The 20,531-nt window shown below is 44.3% G+C and overlaps 1 protein-coding gene and 1 long non-coding RNA gene across 8 annotated transcripts in view; one reads left to right on the forward strand and one right to left on the reverse strand.

Moving 5' to 3' along the window:
• Positions 1–20,531, reverse strand: part of LOC126365733 (multiple PDZ domain protein) — a 2,074,088-nt gene that overhangs the window by 1,516,676 nt on the left and 536,881 nt on the right. The window lies entirely within an intron of this gene.
• The window catches only part of LOC126365737 (uncharacterized), a 106,543-nt gene continuing 105,544 nt past the window's right edge, over positions 19,533–20,531 (forward strand). The window contains exon 1 of the long non-coding RNA XR_007566254.1: positions 19,533–19,844. This is a non-coding gene — a long non-coding RNA (uncharacterized LOC126365737). The remainder of the gene's footprint in view (positions 19,845–20,531) is intronic.

Genomic DNA, 20,531 nt, shown 5'->3' on the forward strand with positions numbered 1-20,531 from the left:
CCCCTGATAGCCGCAATTTTGTAGTTAGGCAAGAAACAAAATACGAGGACGTTTAACCAACGCGCTATGACAGCAGCATTCGACATCCGATTTAGGTAGCGAACAGTGGTCTATGATACGGCACACTAGAGACTCCGAAGTCAATTCACGGATATTACTTCCTGTAAGTCAGCTGACTCCAACAGAATTTCGCGCCCTCAATGTACAGTGAATGAAAGTGTAATGCCACTTTCGCTGTTCAGTCGTTGTAGAAACGCTAAAATGACAAACATAGATAAGCGTATAAGGAGACTTTCACTCTGCAGCGGAGTGTGTGCTGATATGAAAGTTCCTGGCAGATTAAAACTATGTGCCGGACCAAGACTCGAACTCGGGACCTTTGCCTTTTGCTTGGGTAGCTCAGTTGGTAGAGCACTTGCCCGCGAAAGGGAAAGGTCCCGAACCGAACGAGGTGGCGCAGTTCAATCCCGTCTCCAGCCATCCTGATTTAGGTTTTCGGTGATTTCCCTAAAGCGTTTCAGGCAAATGCCGGGATGGTTCCTTTTAAAGGGCACGGCCGATTTCCTTCCCCATCCTTCCCTAACCCGAGCTTTCCGTCTCTAATGACCTCGTTGTCGACGGGGTGTTAAAAAGCACTAACCTAACCTAACCAAAGGTCCCGAGTTCGAGTCGCGGTCCGGCACACAGTTTTAATCTGCCAGGAAGCTTCATATCAGTGCACACTCCACTGTAGAGTGAAAATCTCATTCTGGAAACATCCCCAAGGCTGTGGCTAAGCCATGTCTCCGCAGTATCCTTTCTTCCAGGATTGCTAGTTCTGTAAGGTATGCAGGAGAGCTTCTGTGAAGTTTGGAAGGTAGTAGATGAGGTACTGGCGGAATTAAAGCTGGGAGGACTGGTCGTGAGTCGTGCTTGGGTAGCTCAGTTGTTAGAACACTTGCCCGCGAAAGCAGAGGTCCCGAATTCGAGTCTCAGCCCGGCACACAGTTTTAATCTGCCAGGAAGTTCATAGATAAGTGTAGCCAACCTGAAAACCAAGCCAAATCGATGAACAGCGGGAAGGGCAATGTGCTAAATGGGACACACGATGGATTTTATGCGGACTACGCTAAACAATTTCTTCTCCATCTGGCAGGACTGTGTCGTAAAATCGCCGCAGGCACTAAATTAAGGTGAAGGTCATTCCCTTTTCCGATGTGAGCGGTGTAAGAATAATGCGTGACAACAGGCCTATATCGCTGAAGTCAATCTTTGACAGAATGATTGTACACAATTTACGCTCGCGTGTTATGAAATTTTGGAGACCAAAGATCATAACTGTTAGAATAATCATGGATTCCGGAAGCAGCCATTGCGTGACAAACAGCTTGTTTCGTTCACACACGATACCCAGAAGGTAATGCATAATGACACCTTTAATGAGTACCGTGTTGCTTGATTTCTGGAAGGCATTCGATACAATTAGACACCGTCTGCTACTGGACAAAGCAAGAGCTTACGTGTTAAGGGGCAAGCTTTATGAATGCATTGGTGGTTTCCCAGCAAATGGAACATAGTGTGCCGCTTTTAATAGGAACAACGGTCGGATGTGAAAGTAGATTAAGGCGTATCCTAAGGGATCCTAAGGGACTGATGTTCTAAGGGATATACGGTATAAATAGTTGCTGGTCAGTGTGCCATCCTTACCAAACTGTTCAAACGTATGCGAATTCCTAATGAACCAAACTGCTCATGTTTTCGGTCCCTGGACTTACAAACTATTCGAGGGAGGACTCGCGCTATCGTCGACATTGCGCCCTAGACCGCGCGGCAGTATCCTTTTCAAATAGGACTAACAGAGGAAATGAAAAAAAATATTCAAAGAGGAACAGCACGTTTCATAACAGATTCGCTTACTAACTGTGACATCGTCGCGGAAAATGCTCTGGCAACTCCAGTGGCAGACGGTATAGGAGAGACAGTAAAACCAGAAATATTGTACTACATGCAGAGTATTACCGGTAGTCGTTCTTTCCGTGCACCGTTCGGAAATGAATTGTTTGGATTGGAGGCACTCAACAAAGTGATTACTATACGCACACTTTTAGGGTACTCCCGGCGAAGTGGCTGATGACGGAAATCGAAATATCGGGTGATCAAAAAGTCAGTATAAATTTGAAAACTTAATAAGCCACGGAATAATGTAGATAGAGAGTTAAAAATTGACACACATGCTTGGAATGACATGGGGTTTTATTAGAACCAAAAAAAAAGTATTGCTAGACGCGTGAAAGATCTCTTGCGCGCGTCGTTTGGTGATGATCGTGTGCTCAGCCGCCACTTTCGTTATGCTTGGCCTCCCAGGTCCCCAGACCTCAGTCCGTGCGATAACTGGCTTTGGGGATTACCTGAAGTCGCAAGTGTATCGTGATCGACCGACATCTCTAGGGATGCTGAAAAACAACATCCAACGCCAATGCCTCACCATAACTCCGGGCATGCTTTACAGTGCTGTTCACAACATTATTCCTCGACTACAGCTATTGTTGAGGGACGACGGCGGACATATTGAGCATTTCCTGTAAAGAACATCATCTTTGCTTTGTCTTACTTTGTTATGCTAATTACTGCTATTCTGATGTATTGAAGCGCCATCTGTCAGACATTTTTTGAACTTTTGTATTTTTTTTTTTTTTTTTGTTCTAAATGACCCCCATGTCATTCCAAGCATGTGTGTTAATTTGTACCTCTCAGTTATCAAATTTATACTGACTTTTTGATCACCCAGTATATTGACTAGTAGTGAATGCTCTAACGGTCGCTACCAACTTCAGCTAGCAGATAAAGGTTGGCGGCGACAAGAAACCAAACATTACCGATCGATGTCACTCGATTTGTATTGACTCAGCTACTCCCATCAACCACCTCACCGTGTCGTCTACTAGTGCGCGTAAAACATTAACGCCCTATTGGCGGGAGAATCAATTGGTGAATATATCGGCCTATGCCATACACTGCAAGGAGACTAGCAGAGCACAATTATAACTACAGAATTACCTGCAAGAGAGCAAATGACAATGAGCATGAAGTGTAGTGAGAACGCTCCCGATTCTGTCTAGGAAGCTTTCATGAAGTTAGGGGACAAATTATTTTTCAGGCAATTCAGGTACCGAGAACGCGGTACAAAAGTTTACAAACAAATAATAATAATAATGATGATGATGATGATGACGAGCTAGCAGGATATTAATTTCCAACTCGTGGAACAATAACCACCCGTAAGCGCGCAGCAGCAGAACTCGGCCTTGAGGGCTTATTGTTTGGGCGCGGGATGGGGCCCGCAGGTTGCGACGGAAGCAGTGGCGTTATTACTGGTGGGCGCGAAGCGGCGATATCTGCCGGGTGCGGCCGCTACGTGCTCAAGCCGCTCTGCCGGGAATGAAAACGGCCGTCCACCGCCGAGCTCTCTAACGAGTTATAAAGGCACGGGGGCTCTCTAAAACACTTGCCTGCAACCGCAGCGGTCGAGGAAAAGTTGCTCAACACAAAAAACTCTTTCTGCCGGTGTGAAAGAAATAGAATGCCGAATGCGTCAAAGAGTCAAATGAACACGTCCACTTTCAAATGACAAAATGTGTTTAACATTAATACATGTCCCTGAGGGTGGAAAACGTGTCGTGAAGATGAGCGATAATAGTCTATCGAACTAAAAGCCACTGGATGGATCACAATATCGCTTTATTTTCTTTTCATTAGTCTGCTCATCTTCAAATGTTTTTGTAGTGTAACCCATCAAAATGGATATAGCTGCGTTAAGAGTCAAAACACTCAACATATCACACTACGGTAAAGTGCGCACGAAGTAACTTCGCGTGTGTGGTAATGTAGTTGATAACAGTAGGGGTGGGGGCCAGGTTGTGAACGAACACCTTAAGGCACAAGAGGTGCAGTTCGACAGCTGAAGTCTGTGCATAAAGTAATGTCTCACATAACTTGTAAACTACAGCTAGCGAGTCTGCAAACGATCACATTAACAGGTTACGTTAGTGTGACCGATAAGTAGACAAATGTAGACGTTCATAGTCAACACTTTATCACTTTCTTCCAGAACTCTGAAGACTCACTGTAAGACTACTGCGAACACAGCTTGACATTAATTTTCAACGGCCATAGAAAGAACCACAATGTTCCAAAGTTATTTATACACTTTATTATCCAGTATATATTGTGAATAAAAGTGTTGATGTTTTATTTATTTATTAAATCTTTGAAGTGTTTATAGTTTGCCCAGCTGATACAACGCTACCAACTGGATCGAGAGCAGGGTAGGACCAACTCTGATCGACGTGTGTGACAATCAGTACTACATTCAATAGACTACAAATGAATCTTTCGCAAACAGTTTCCAGAAGCTTAAAAAAATCAGTAAGAACTGTACTGCAGCCAACGACTATTACTTTGAAGGCGAATACAAATATCTTGTTTATGGAGCAGGGTGCAAATCCCCGCACAGTCAGCCATATTAAACTTTTTCGTGGTTTCCGTAAACCGCATTAAAAAATGGAACAACGGTTTCTTTGAATTGGACATGTTCGATTTTATTTCTCTTTCCCTCCCCAATCTGAACTTTTGCGCCATCTCTTACTTCTTCGCCATCGGGACGTTAGACTCTGATCTTTGCTCCGTAAATGGTTTATGTCCTTTGTTTTAGAGTACAGTTCACCGAAATTTTTACATACAGATATTAACTCAGTATTTAGGGACAATACACGTGTATCGGAAGGCTTAGAAACCCAGTCCAATGGCTTGGTTCTAATGGCTCTGAGCACTATACGACTTAACTTCTGAGGTCATCAGTCGCCTAGAACTTAGAACTAATTAAACATAACTAACCTAAGCACATCACACACATCCATGCCCGAGGCAGGATTCGAACCTGCGACCTTAGCGGTCCCTCGGTTGCAGACTGTAGCACCTAGAACCGCACGGCCACTCAAGCCGGCAGAAACCCAGTCGCAAAATATTATATTCCGCAGCCGACCAAACAGTGAATGTACCTACAGAGATATAATTGCACTGTCGAAGTTCTCCAGATGCAGTGTGCTGGTGACACCATTTTACTTATATTTTGCGGATTGTAGCAAGGTTACTACTAACAAATCCATTTATTTATCAACTGCCCTGAGTACTCCATAATTTTCCAACAGTAAAGGGCAAAAAGCCAGTTGCTATTCCTACTGCCAGGTACCCAATTCGCGAGGACGGTGTAACACGTCCACGCCAAAATGCAGTTTCATAAAACCTCGGTAATTACGCGATCACGGGAGTTTTTACAGTTTGCGTCTCTGCAGTTTACCGAGTTCTTTGTCTGACAAATTTGCTCTCTATGATTAACTATTTTTTGTCATCGAAATAAACGTGAAATGCAAGTTACCGCATCGCGCGTTATTTAACCACTCTCTACCAACGGTAAGAGTCGATTATCACACTAATAACTACGGAACTTTCAGTATCGACTTTCGCCACTGAATTGGCCACTTTCCGCAACTAGGAGTTTAATTTATACGCGATTCCGCTTTCCAATTTCAGTTTACATCCCCCAATTAATTCAGTAATTCCTGCTCGCGCTTAACGTAGCGCATCCCACGCCCGCGTCGTTCTCCAACGGTTACCTGCTTACGGCGGCCTGTTGTACTCGAAGATAGATGGTTCATCTGTGTCAACATAAAGCAAACTTCACAACAGGCACTCACTCATCAACATTAATGAAGAATAAATACACAATTCCACGAATAGGTAAAGTTACGTACGGGAAGTGAAGAAGGAAAAAATTATGGAAAGATGAGCAAAAATGTAAACTTTAAACGCCAAGGGTAGTCAGAAATCGATGAAATGTGAATACAAATGGATATAGATCCTTGCTGCTTACATTATTTGATTTCACAGCTGAAAACAACAGCTGTGAGATCAAACCTATTGGTGCTAGCCCTTTTATCCACATAACGTGTCTGGAAAACGTTAATTATTCGCGTCTAGATTTTCTCTCTTTGTTTCTCTATGATACGAAAATCACTAACATTAAAGTGATACAGGGTGTTTCAAAAATGACCGGTATATTTGAAACGGCAACAAAAACTAAACGAGCAGCGATAGAAATACACCGTTTGTTGCCATATGCTTGGGACAACAGTACATTTTCAGGCAGACAAACTTTCGAAATTACAGTAGTTACAATTGTCAACAACAGATGGCGCTGCGGTCTGGGAAACTATATAGTACGATATTTTCCACATATCCACCATGCGTAGCAATAATATGGCGTAGTCTCTCAATGAAATTACCCGAAACCTTTGACAACGTGTCTGGCGGAATGGCTTCACATGCAGATGAGATGTACTGTTTCAGCTGTTCAATTGTTTCTGGATTCTGGCGGTACACCTGGTCTTTCAAGTGTCCCCACAGAAAGATGTCACAGGGGTTCATGTCTGGCGAATAGGGAGGCCAATCCACGCCACCTCCTGTATGTTTCGGATAGCCCATAGCAATCACACGATCATCGAAATATTCATTCAGGAAATTAAAGACGTCGGTCGTGCGATGTGGCCGGGCACCATCTTGCATAAACCACGAGGTGTTCGCAGTGTCGTCTAAGGCAGTTTGTACCGCTAAAAATTCACGAAGAATGTCCAGATAGCGTGATGCAGTAATCGTTTCGGATCTGAAAAATGGGCCAATGATTCCTTTGGAAGAAATGGCGGCCCAGACCAGTACTTTTTGAGGATGCAGGGACGATGGGACTGCAACATGGGACTTTTCGGTTCCCCATATGCGCCAGTTCTGTTTATTGTCGAAGCCGTCCAGGTAAAAATAAGCTTCGTCAGTAAACCAAATGCTGCCCACATGCATATCGCCGTCATCAATCCTGTGCACTATATCGTTAGCGAATGTCTCTCGTGCAGCAATGCTAGCGGTGCTGAGGGGTTGCCGCGTTTGAATTTTGTATGGATAGAGGTGTAAACTCTGGCGCATGAGACGATACGTGGACGTTGGCGTCATTTGGGCCGCAGCTGCAACACGGCGAACGGAAACCCGAGGCCGCTGTTGGATCACCTGCTGCACTAGCTGCGCGTTGCACTCTGTGGTTGCCGTACGCGGTCGCCCTACCTTTCCAGCACGTTCATCCGTCAAGTTCCCAGTCCGTTGAAATTTTTCAAACAGATCCTTTATTGTATCGCTTTTCAGTCCTTTAGTTACATTAAGCCTCCGTTGAAAACTTCGTCTTGTTGCAACAACACTGTGTTCTTGGCGGTGGAATTCCAACACCAGAAAAATCCTCTGTTCTAAGGAATAAGCCATGTTGTCCACAGCACACTTGCACGTTGTGAACAGCACACGCTTACAGCAGAAAGACGACGTACAGAATGGCGCACCCACAGACTGCGTTGTCTTCTATATCTTTCACATCACTTGCAGCGCCATCTGTTGTTGAAAATTGTAAGTACTGTAATTTCGAAAGTTTGTCCGCCTGAAAATGTACTGTTGTTCCAAGCATATTGCAACAAACGGTGTATTTCTATCGCTGCTCGTTTAGTTTTTATTGCCGTTTCAAATATACCGGTCATTTTTGAAACACCCTGTATATGCGTAATGAGGCAGGACATTGATGTAGTGAAATACAGAACACCTGGAGGTGCAAAATGGTTCAAATGACTGAGCACTATGGGACTTAACTTCTGAGGTCATCAGTTCCCTAGAACTTAGAACTACTGAAACCTAACTAACCTAAGGACATTACACACATCCACGCCCGAGGCAGGATTCGAACCTGTGACAGTAACGGTCGCGCGGTTCCAGACTGAAGCGCCTAGAACCGCTCGGACACAATGGCCGGCCCTGGAGGTGTCGCCAGTGTGCTGCCTGTCTCTGTCACATGCCGGAGGCTTCATCCGCTGCCTGCCCCAGTAATTGGCAACGCTGAGATAAGCGGCACATTCTGCTCCTAACCCTCTCTCTAAAAATTCAAACGCTCGGAAAACGATTCCTGTCGGTTTTTAAGAAAATACTTGTCTTGTTTCGTTTGCACCATCTATAATGGACATCCACATCGAAGAAACTTCCTTATTGCACTTAAACCTACATAACGTCAAAGCAAAACGTAAACAGCGCATGGCGTGGTACATTCATGGTTAATGCTACACCTCGTCCCAATTACTCGTCGTTTTACACGTGCATCACTCCACCTTATATCAGTGATCATTTTGCTACGGACTCATTCGTGATGGAGTATTCATTCCGAAATTCGGCTCGTCAGCCTACTTTACTGTGTCACTATAATATTACCACTGCCTCATTTAACTGCAGATATTGTGTGGCAACATTTTCAGCTTCATACATACAAAGATGTAACTTTCACGATTCAAATTTTACACGACTGTATTACTACAACAATATTTCTCATTTTCCAGCTGATAACTCTATGACCGGCAGGCGCGTTCTACGTACGAAAAGTGGTGAAAGCATTGTACCAAATGTCTCCATTCATCTGAGAACGACTAAGACCCGCAGAGAACCGATAGCAAACAAAAACGGATAACACATATGACTGGTTGCTGTCTGAATACCACTAAACCGCCCAAATAAGGTTTGCGACGGATCACAGACATTAATGGGGAACAGCCTTGTTCCCACTTCAAAGTAAAGCTGTGTAATACTTCTACTCAACAATAAACGATAACCTAGGTTAGATTCCTTATCTAAGGCGTCATCAATCTGAAGAAAGTCGTCTTCAGTATAGCACACCTGCGGGAATACGTTTCTTGTTCGCTATGAGGACCACTCTTCGCTATATTGACAGAATCTTATTCGGTCGTGCTCTCAGTGTGTTATGACTTTTCCGTTCTACGAGGAGCTTTCAATAAGAAATGCAAAACTTTTTTCTTGAAAGCAGGTCGATTTTCTTCAGTGTTCCAGTACACCATTTATTCCTCACTCTTTTGGCACGAAACCCCAGCGTTGAATACCACAGCCTTAAGCACCCTTGTGTGTCCTCATGGTACCACTCCACTGGTCGACGGCGGAGCCAACGTCTTGAATCAATAACCTCCCCATCATCATAGTACTGCTTCCCGTGGAATACATCCGTCACTGGGCCAAACAGATGGAACACGGGAAGTGCGAGATCCGGGCTGTAGAGAGGATGTGGAAGACCAAACCGTCCGATGAGGTTTTGTGAGCTCCCCCGGGTGCCTGCAGTGTCATGGAGAAAGAGAAGTCAGTTTGCATTTTCTTGACGGTAGCACAATACACTTTGGAGTTGATCGTTCCACCATGAGGGAGCACATCACACAGAGTAACCCCTTCAGAGTCCCAGAAGACCGTCGCCATAACTTTAGCGACTGAGGGTGCAACTTTCAACTTTTTCTTCGGAGGAGAAATGGTACGGCGCCATTCCGTGGATTGCCGTTTTGCTTCCTGTTGGAAGAAATGGACCCATGTTTATCACCAGTGAGGCGGCCAGGAATCAATCGGGCACATAGCTTTGAGTACTCCAAGTGGTGGGCGAGTATGCCAGCACTACCAACAGAGAGGTACAACTGTACAGCGCGCTGTTTTCACCTCAGGTCAGGGTGTCCGCAAGTTCCAACCTGGGGTCGCAGCTGTGTGCAGCCGTCCGTGTGACCTCGTTGCGATGTGACAGATGCCTCGCCCAACATCTCTCCGTGATTTTGTTCTCTGCCAAAAAAAAGCTCAGTGACAGTCTCTCCTTGGAACGCACTTGTTACCAGACGCCATTTTGAAGGCGATGTACTGCGTCGTCACCTAAAGCCGTCGGCACACGGACCGTGCTGTCGAATGTCAACGTTGAGCGTGCTAAGTTCAACGTGCTGCTGAACGCTCAGAAAAGATGTGACTTGTGAATACGGTACGTGGGCCCCAACGTGGTACACGCGATCGCAGCGCACTCCGGCTGCAGTTGCGGGAAGTTTCTAGTTCGGAAATCACACTGTTCATTAAACACATTAAAAATTCCCACGTTAGCTTTACTAAAACGCACATTTCCTCCATTATCCACGAAAAGGGGAGTACCATGTCCAATCAATAAGGACACAGGCTTATAAAAGTTCCTTTACAAACAGTGCGATGCAAATTTGTAATACTTCTTCACATGAGGTAAACATTATTTCATCATTTCCACATTTTAGTAAAACCCCAAGGTCAGACTTACTTGATCACTGCTACCCAGTAGTAGAATCTTTGCAACACGTGAATTACGAAGCGTAAAAGAAAAAGGAGCAAAATGGCTTTACACAACTAGCGCAAGGTGTCCTGCATATCAAGCCAATCGAACACCCAAAGAAAGGTGAACTTATATTTGCATAACATCAAAAAATATAGTGTATAATTAATTTAAACTAATAATAAAATAACAGAACCTAGTAAAAACGCAAATGATAGGGAAAAAAATTATATACTGCCGAGTCGCGAACCACCGCCCCAACATTAAAATTCCACTAGAACAGTTACGCTACTCACCACGCTTTCCAACATCATAAAGTAGGTCGCCATTCCTAGGATCTTAGCACTTGCTGAAAGCTTTAATCATAGCTAGTTACTAAATGTAATTTAATTATAACAAATTTTACCAAGAACAATGCGTTTTGAGTGCATCCTCAGTGTATTGCTGCCTTCAAATAGCATACTCTCATAATGTACAAGTTACAATAATTCTTTTGCCGCGAATATGCTGTTTCTCATTATTTTATTGCAACGGATCACACAGCTAACAACGGGTTTTCCAGTGATTCTCAATTCGCTAATGCTCGGAAACGGTATATAGGCTTGAAATGAATGCCAATATGGCGCCTCACAGCTCTGTGCTGAAGGGAGATGGCGTGCATGTGACGTAGTGGCGTTGTGCCATCTCATTGGTCAACACTCAGACGCACGCTCAGAATATCTGACATGCTAGATATTGCTCTGCACGTTCGGAAAGACTCCCTAAGAACTTCACGAAACTATAGGGACTGAAGCGGGAATATTCCACGATGTCCCACAACAGATTCTGTATTTTTTGTCCGAAATATCGCGAGAAAAAATGAGGTGCAGTACTTTTTGAACGCCCCTGCATTTTCTTCACGAAGGAAACATTCGGCCGCTTTTGTTATTCATACGAGTAGTCGTTATTGGACTCTACGTTAACGATGCATAACGTCAGAGCTTTGATTAGAGAACGTACTTAGAGAAAACATATTCTGGTTTAATTTCAGTTTAGCCAATGGTCAACTGTTTAATGCTATGTTATTGCAACTGGCTTAACGGATGCTATGTTTGTTTATCCCCTCCGATCACTTTGTTTGAACAGTGCGAAGTAGACGAACCGCCGTTCGTTTGAGTGTTGGGAGATGCGCTGTGATAAACTTCATCTCTACTGACGTCAATGCGAAATTCGCTTGTTTTTACAAACACTCGTCTTTCTTGTGGTTACAAGGCCGGGAATGTTGTTGAAACCTTTGATCTGCCCGCACTGGCTTGTTATCCTACCACTGCTAGTTTTGTCTAGCAGTAGCGTAGCGGTCGCCATTCACACTTTTTACATCTACGTAGAGTACTTCCGTCCACGTATCTCACATATAGACGGCAAACTTTCTAGATACACAAATTTAAAGATATTCACAGACATAAATGTAAAGCAATTCAACCACATCTATTGGGAATTCACGTAATATTTTCAGCCCCATTTCTCGTTATACGCCCAACATAACAAGTCCTATTCTGTAACACGGTAGATGACCTGTTCGCCTCGAAGTAGGCTACAACCCGTTATTTACCTTTCGACAAATATGTCCTACACTGCTAAATGCTGTAAACATATGAGGAGTATTCATACAGTCATAATTTGAATTACTGAACACAGTCCTAAGAAGGATCCAAAATTTCGTGGAAACGGAATATTTCTAGGTGTCGATAAGTCCATTAAGGAGTTATCTTCCTCTTCTTTATTATTAAAGTTTTCTTCAGACATGCTTTAAAGTGACCACCCAATAGTTTTAACCGTATTTTCAGACATGTACGACAGCTTATCTTGAGAATGGTAAGCCACCAAAAACGTAGATCGACAGGGGCGTAAAGCCGCATTCGTTTGATTAGGAGAGGTCATGTGTGATATAAACGATAGTAACTACGATTCCGCAAAAAACCTTTAGTCAAAGCTAAAATGTCTCCATGATGGAAGTTAGTACTGCTCTGCTACATGGGAAACCTGCTGGAAATTTCCCACTTCTTGACTTCTTTTCTTTTCTTTCCTTCTTTATTTTTAAACGGGATTCGAGTCATCCGACTTGTTTGGTGCGCTCCGCCACAACTACCTCGCCTGCACCAACCTTTCCATGTCAAAGCAGCACTTGAACCTAAGGTTCTCAATTATTCGTTTGATGTATTCCTACAATTTTTGCCCTCTAGGGCTCCCTTCAATACAGGGACTTGATCTGCCATCATACCTCGTCTTCTAGTTAGTATTTCCATCATATTATTTTCCTCACCCATTCGGCGTGGAACCTCGTAATTTCTTATAATTCCACTTAATTTTCATCATTCATCTGTAACAATACAACGCAAATAGTTCGAGTCGCTTCTTTTTCGATTTTCCCACATATTTCTGTTCCGACACTGACAATGTTGAGTGTTTCTGGAAAAAGCTCAAGGCAATAGTAAAATGCGTTTTAGACAGGTACGTGCCGAGTAAAACTGTGAGGGACGGGAAAAACCCACCGTGGTACAACAACAAAGTTGGAAACTACTGCGAAAGCAAAGAGAGCTTCACTCCAAGTTTAAACGCAGCCAAAACCTCTCAGACAAACAGAAGCTAATCGATGTCAAAGTTAGCGTAAGGAGGGCTATGCGTGAAGCGTTTAGTGAATTCGAAAGTAAAATTCTATGTACCGTCTTGACAGAAAATCCTAGGAAGTTCTGGTCTTACGTTAAATCAGTAAGTGGCTCGAAACAGCATATCCAGACACTCCGGGATGATGATGGCATTGAAACAGAGGATGACACGCATAAAGCTGAAATACTAAACACCTTCTTCCAAAGCTGTTTCACAGAGGAAGATCGCACTACAGTTTCTTCTCTAAATCCTCGCACAAACGAAAAAATGGCTGACATCGAAATAAGTGTCCAAGGAATAGAAAAGCAACTGGAATCACTCAACAGAGAAAAGTCCACTGGACCTGACGGGATACCAATTCGATTCTACAGAGAGTACGCGAAAAAACTTGACCCCCTTCTAACAGCCGTGTACCGCAAGTCTCTAGAGGAACGGAAGGTTCCAAATAATTGGAAAAGAGCACAGGTAGTCCCAGTCTTCAAGAAGGGTCGTCGAGCAGATGCGCAAAACTATAAACCTATATCTCTGACGTCAATCTGTTGTAGAATTTTAGAACATGTTTTTTGCTCGAGTATCATGTCGTTTTTGGAAAGCCAGAATCTACTCTGTAGGAATCAACATGGATTCCGGAAACAGCGATCGTGTGAGACCCAACTCGCTTCATTTGTTCATGAGACCCAGAAAATATTAGATACAGGCTCCCAGGTAGATGCTATTTTCTTTGACTTCCGGAAGGCGTTCGATACAGTTCCGCACTGTCGCCTGATAAATAAAGTAAGAGCCTACGGAATATCAGACCAGCTGTGTGGCCGGATTGAAGAGTTTTTAGCAAACAGGACACAGCATGTTTTGGTGCAGGGAGTGGTAACTGACCCTCAACATAGACAAATGTAATGTATTGCGAATACATAGAAAGAAGGATCCTTTATTGTATGATTATATGATAGCGGAACAAACACTGGTAGCAGTTACTTCTGTAAAATATCTGAGAGTATGCGTGCGGAACGATTTGAAGTGGAATGATCATATAAAAGTAATTGTTGGTAAGGCGGGTACCAGGTTGAGATTCATTGGGAGAGTCCTTATAACAAAGGAGGTGGCTTACAAAACACTCGTTCGACATATACTTGAGTATTGCTCATCAGTGTGGCATCCGTACCAGATCGGGTTGACGGAGGAGATAGAGAAGATCCAAAGAAGAGCGGCGCGTTTCGTCACAGGGTTATTTGGTAACCGTGATAGCGTTACGGAGATGTTTAACAAACTCAAGTGGCAGACTCTGCAAGAGAGGCGCTCTGCATCGCGGTGTAGCTTGCTCACCAGGTTTCGAGAGGGTGCGTTTCTCAATGAGGTATCGAATATATTGCTTCCCCCTACTTATACCTCCCGAGGAGATCACGAATGTAAAATTAGAGAGATTAGAGCGCGCACTGAGACTTTCAGACAGTCGTTCTTCCCGCGAACCATACGCGACTGGAACAGGAAAGGGAGGTAATGACATTGGCACGTAAAGTGCCCTCCGCCACACACCGTTGGGTTGCGGAGTATAAATGTAGATGTAGATTGAAAATCAGTGACCGTTTAATGCATCATTGTGGACTTTTTGACAGGAAAAGCCCAATATAGTGCTTTAAACTAATGTATTTCTGCAGCTTCAATCGTAGCACGATGCTTCCCACCTGCAGAGTACATTTTGTTTTCCAAAGGTAAGATTTTTGTTTTGTTTGTATTTACTCCTTGTTCTTCAGTGTATTGGTTCGGCGTGCAAACCTGTTTTGTTTCTCTATTTCCAAGAAGTTCCTGGTAACGATGTTACCCACAAGAAGGAAGGACCGTTAGAGACTGACGTTTTGTCAGCTTATATGTTGTTAGTAACGGAATCCTATTTAAGCTAGAAAGGTAGGCGGGCGTAATCTTTCTGAAGCTATTTATGATTATATTATATAATTAACTGAAATGACGATAGTACACAGTATTTTAGGCACTATAAGGAGGAAAACATTCAAGACATGTTGCATCTACGTCCACACTACACAAGATGCCTGATATGGCTCATCATGGAAATTCTGTTCCCGTAATTTTACGAGTCTACGTCTTCTTCGTCTTATCTGCTACTGCAACATTTTGAGCATTTCCTTGACTTTCTTGTCAAGACCATACAGGGTGTTTGGTGCAGTTACGACCGTGCGAAAAGCATCGGATAGTATAGTATGTGACGTGTTTGCGAGAAGACTGTTAGCCGCAGTGAAAAAACAACTAACACTGAAGTGGGTACACACTATGGTATCTGTTCTTAAACCCCTAACAACCTGTGTAAGACCGTCATCAACTCACCTCTCATTCTCATTCTCATTCTCATTCTCATTCTCATTCTCATTCTCATTCTCTCTCTCTCTCTCTCTCTCTCTCTCTCTCTCTCTCTCTCTCTCTCTCTCTCTCTGGATTTCATTATTGGCTAAGTAAGGATCCCAAACTGATGACCAAATTTTTAAGGGTCCTAGAGCGAACAACGATATTCAAGAAAAGGCTTCGAGGTCGGTACTGTTTGCAGTTTTCCTTCGTTAATGATTTGCACTTTTTTAAGGTTTCTTCCATTGAAACTGAGTTTCTGGATGAGTTTCCCCACAGTTAGTACGAGGCCATGTCAACTTCAATAGTCCTAGAACGATGGCTCCACACTGTTAGCGGTTACGACTTAATTCCAGTCATGGTGCAATAAAACACGACTAATTCGGTTCTTTTCATCTTTTTACGTCCATGATATTAGGTTTGTGTTCGTTGAGAGTTCTTAATAGTTTTCAAATACAGCGAACTTTCAGTACACAAATTCCGTTACCGATCAGCTCCAGAGATTTTTTTTTTTTTTTAATTTGTGGTAAGGTTCTATGGGACCAAACTGCTGAGGTCATCGGTCCCTAGGCTTACACACTAATGAATGTAACTTAAACCAACTTATGCTAAGGACAACAAACACACCCATGCCCGAGGAAGGATTCGAACCTCCAACGGGGGTAGCCGCGCGAACCATGACAAGATGCCCATGACCGCGCGGCTACCCCACTCGGCAGCTTCAGAGACCTACCGATGCTGTCTACTAGATGGTTTACAGACGAACCTGGATAAGCCAGAGTTAAAGGGACCACTACTTTTTTCTCGTTTATTGAGATTCCTGACGTCCCGATTTGTCACTTACTGACGTTCAAAAGAATCTTCTAAACAAATAACGAGGAAGATCAACTTTGCAGGCCGGCCGGTGTGACCGAGCGGTCCTAGGCGCTGCAGTTCGGAACCGCGAGACCGCTACGGTCGCAGGTTCGGATCCTGCCTCGGGCGTGGATGTGTGTGATGTCCTTATGTTAGTTAGGTTTAAGTGGTTCTAAGTTCTAGGAGACTGATGACCTCAGACGTTAAGTCCCATAGTGCTCAGAGCCATTTAAACCATATCAACTTTGCACCTCACCCTTTATCGAACTTGTGGCTTCTTTACTTCATTTCCACATGAAGGAAGCAAATAATGTTTTTATCTTATTTCTCGTTTCTCCTGTTGCAGTGGCGAGTGTTCTGGAAAATTTCTTCCAAACATCTGTTTATTTCGTGCTGTGGATCTCCTGGAACTTGCAACTCCTGTGATATCCACTCCTGTGATATCTATACTCTTTCATTAGTGTAACATGACATTCTCTTTTGTCCACTCCATTCCTCACACAACTTACGTTTAACGATAAATTTAACTCACGCGAGAAAGCTAATGCCGTTCACATCGAGGCAAGCGCTGAAGCGGAGAGTCTCAGGAATTCCTTTGATGATCTGGTTCAAGACTGTTAACCTGGGGAAAACGAGAGAGCAACTGATGAAGCGAACCGAACACGACCAAATCACGCACGCTCGCGCTCGCCTAACGTTTACACCCGAGAGAATGAGAGCTCGCTGAAGCTTCTCCGCTTTTGTTCTCAGCTGTAAACCAGGCTTTACAGGGAGTAGGCATCTTACCCGGTAACAGCCACGCAGAATGTTGCCCCCAAGCGGTCTAACGTGGAATTATTGTGAAACTTTGTTGAGACCCAGTCTCCGTGAGATAAGAGTCACGCATTCTGCACATTCACAAGACGCAGATGAGTGTTGGCAGTGACTTTTCAACGTAATTTTCCAGTGACTTTGGTCCTCTTAATATAATGGCGTTGTAGCTTATGCGCAGAGGGCCGAAAGATACGCTGGGCGCGAGGACAAAGGACGGCTGTTTAGAGGCACAGCAGGCACAGTGAATACGGAGACGTGGCGGCGACAGAGATGCCGGCAAATGTGGAGGGGACGCGGGTGCTGGGGGTGGGAGCAGACATAATCGATGCGCCCTCAGGATGCCGGGTGCCGGCAGCTGCGCCCTCACGTGCCTCTACAGACCACCGACCAATGATCTCATTTGCTACGCTCGGCAGAGTGTTCTGCTGAATAGCGACCAGGCGGCAAGAGGCACACCGCACCCAAGAGACCCGTCAACAATGGGCGCAATCGTCCAGCTGGCTGCTTTCTGCAGTTACTCGCCTGATTTCCGCAAGGAACTACAGTGAACCGCCGTCCAGCAGGCAGCGAACGACAATGATAAGCCAAGACATTATGATCACCTGCTCATTAGAATGCTCGACCACGTTTGGAATGCAATACAGCAGTGCATGGCATGGATTCGGCTAGACCATGTTAGGTATCCGGAAGTACAGGGTGATCAAAAAGTCAGTATAAATTTGAAAACTTAATAAATTACGGAATAATGAAGATAGAGAGGTAAAAATTGACACACATGCTTGGAATGACACGGGGTTTTATTAGAGCAGAAAAAACAAAGTTCACAAAATGTCCGACAGATGGCGCTGGACAGCAAAACGTCAGTGATTGCGCATGACAATCGTGTATAAAAGGAGCTGTAATGAGAGAGAGAATCAGATGCGCCAGCAATCGCAGCATGTTGAAGTTACCTGAAAAGGCGCTTTTAATGAAGCTGCATTATCAGAATGGGGAATGTGCTAGTTCAGCGCTACGATCATATCGCCATAGGAAGGGGATTCAGACGGGTAAAGGTCCGTTGACAAACGCGGCTGTGGCGAGAATGATTTCGAAGTTCGAGCCACGGGTTGTTTAGACGATAGACCCCGTAGTAGCCGACCGAGCACAAGGCGTAATGCTACTGAGACAGTCCAGGAAGAAATGGAGACTGTAGCGGGTTCGTCTATGCACGGGGAAGTCAGCGCTCGTGCAGTCGCACGTCGCACGTCGCACCGGCATTCCATACACTAGTGTTTGGCTGGCACTTAGGCGTAACCTCCGATGCTATCCGTACAAAATACATCATCATCATGAACTGTTACCTGGCGATTTAGTGAAGCGGAGGGCATTTGCGGTGTGGGCGTGTCAAAAGATGGCGGAAGATAACGATTGGTTGAGTAACGTGTTGTGGACCGACGAAGCTCATTTCACGCTCCGAGGTCTGTCAACGCCGACAACAGCAGAATTTCGGCTACCGAAAATCCTAGAACTGTCATGGAAACTCCATTGCACGACGAGAAAGTCACGGTATGGGTTGGATTTACCACATCTACTGTTATCGGGCCTTTTTTCTTCGAGGAAATGTGTGATTCTGGTTTTGTAACTGATATCGTGAGGGGTGAGAGGTACGCCGATATGTTACAGAATCGTATCATCCCGAGCCTGGCTGATAAACACCTGCTGGAATGTACGATGTTTATGCAGGATGGCGCTCCACCCTATATGGCTAGATGCGTGAAAGATCTCTTGCGCTTGTCGTTTGGTGTTGATCATGTGCTCAGCCACCACTTTCGTCATGCTTGGCCTCCCAGGTCCCCAGACTTCAGTCCGTGCGATTATTGGCTTTGGGGCTACCTGAAGTCGCAAGTGTATCGTGATCGACCGTCATCTCTAGAGATGCTGAAAGACAACATCCGACGCCAATGTCTCACCATAACTCCGAACGTGCTTTACAGCGCTGTTCGCAACATAATTCCTCGACTACAGCTATTGTTGAGGAATGATGGTGGACGTATTGAGCATTTCCTGTGAAGAACATCATCTTTGTTTTGTCTTACATTGTTACACTAATTATTGCTATTCTGATCAGATGAAGCGCCATCTGTTGGACTTTTTTTTGAACGTTTGTATTTTTTTTGTTCTAATAAAACCCCATCTCATTCCAAGCATGTCTCGCAATTTGTACCTCTCCATGTACATTATTCCGTGATTTATTCAGTTTTCAGATTTATACTGACTTTTTGATCACCTGGTATACGGCAGAAGATGTCTTATTGGGACTGTAGAAAATTTTAATTTTTATTCCAGCTTTTGTGACCATAATAAGAGTCCAGGCTCCATAGGCAAACAGCCAGCCGACATTAAGAAATAGTCCACCAGGACGTAGGGACAAGATAAACGGCGGAGGCTGCCAAGTATGGCTTGTTGATCAAATATCTTAGTGTTTGACTTCCTGCCAGAGGAAGCAGCATGAATCAAACTTGCGCGATGGAAGACACAAACACCAGGGCGATAATACAGCATGAGAGAGTGTCAGTCACGTGCGGAAAAGACTCGTGTGGAACCAAATTAAGTTGTGTGCAACTAGAAACGAAAGTGTCGTGTGGAACCAAAGGCATTCTTGTGCAAACCGACCAATTAGAAACGATAGTGTCGTGTGCAGCCATAGGCATTATTGTGCAATCCGATCACTTAGAAATAAAAGGGTCGTGTGAAACAAATTAACTCGTGTGCACCCCAGTACATGAGAAACGAAATAAAAGGCCAGACAGCGGAGTAGCAAGAAGCAGAGATTCAGATGCAGATTCAGAGCCAGCGCCGGCAGTTTGGAGATTCCGCAGCGAGACGCCAGCGGGGTCTAGTAGACCCATAGCAGCCGGTACAGCTGATAAAGCCTTCAACTACTAGGAGACGGTGATAGACTCTGGTGGACATTCAGCAACTGCAGGTCAAGTAGGATTTTCAGAGTTTAATTGGAATAGTGTTGAACAGAGGCTGTCAGTCTTTGCCTCAATTACTTAGAGAGATTTCAGCGCTAACCAAGAACAAGTGATTGCTTTGTACTTATTTCTTATATGTACGGGCAATTAGTTTTGAAGTAGCAAGTCCGAATAAATAGACTGAATCTTACTAAGGGGCTTATGGTCCAACACCTCATATAAGTATATGTGCGAGTAAACTTTATAGAAACTAACCAATCTTTTCTGCCTATTGCAATTCAGTAACCTATTTTCAGGAAGCTTATTTGCTTCAAACCAAGGAGATTCTCTCCCTCTCTTCTCCGATATAAAGGTTGACAGCAATTTATAACTAACCCATTGTCATTAACGTCCCGATTGCGCTACGCAGTTCGCACTTAATTCAAATTAAATGGTTCAAATGGCTCTGAGCACTATGGGACTAAACATCTGTGGTCATCAGTCCCCTAGAACTTAGAACTACTTAAACCTAACTAACCTAAGGACATCACACACATCCATGCCCGAGGCAGGATTCGAACCTGCGACCGTAGCAGTCGTGCGGTTCCGGACTGGGCGCCTAGAACCCGCGGCCGGCGCACTTACTTCATTCTGGTATAGTGAGGCTGTGCTGGGACGCGACAGACTACGGCCAGATCGCTGTTCCCGAAGATGAA

This window comes from Schistocerca gregaria, chromosome 4, assembly GCF_023897955.1.
Source record: "Schistocerca gregaria isolate iqSchGreg1 chromosome 4, iqSchGreg1.2, whole genome shotgun sequence".
NCBI lineage: Eukaryota > Metazoa > Arthropoda > Insecta > Orthoptera > Acrididae > Schistocerca > Schistocerca gregaria.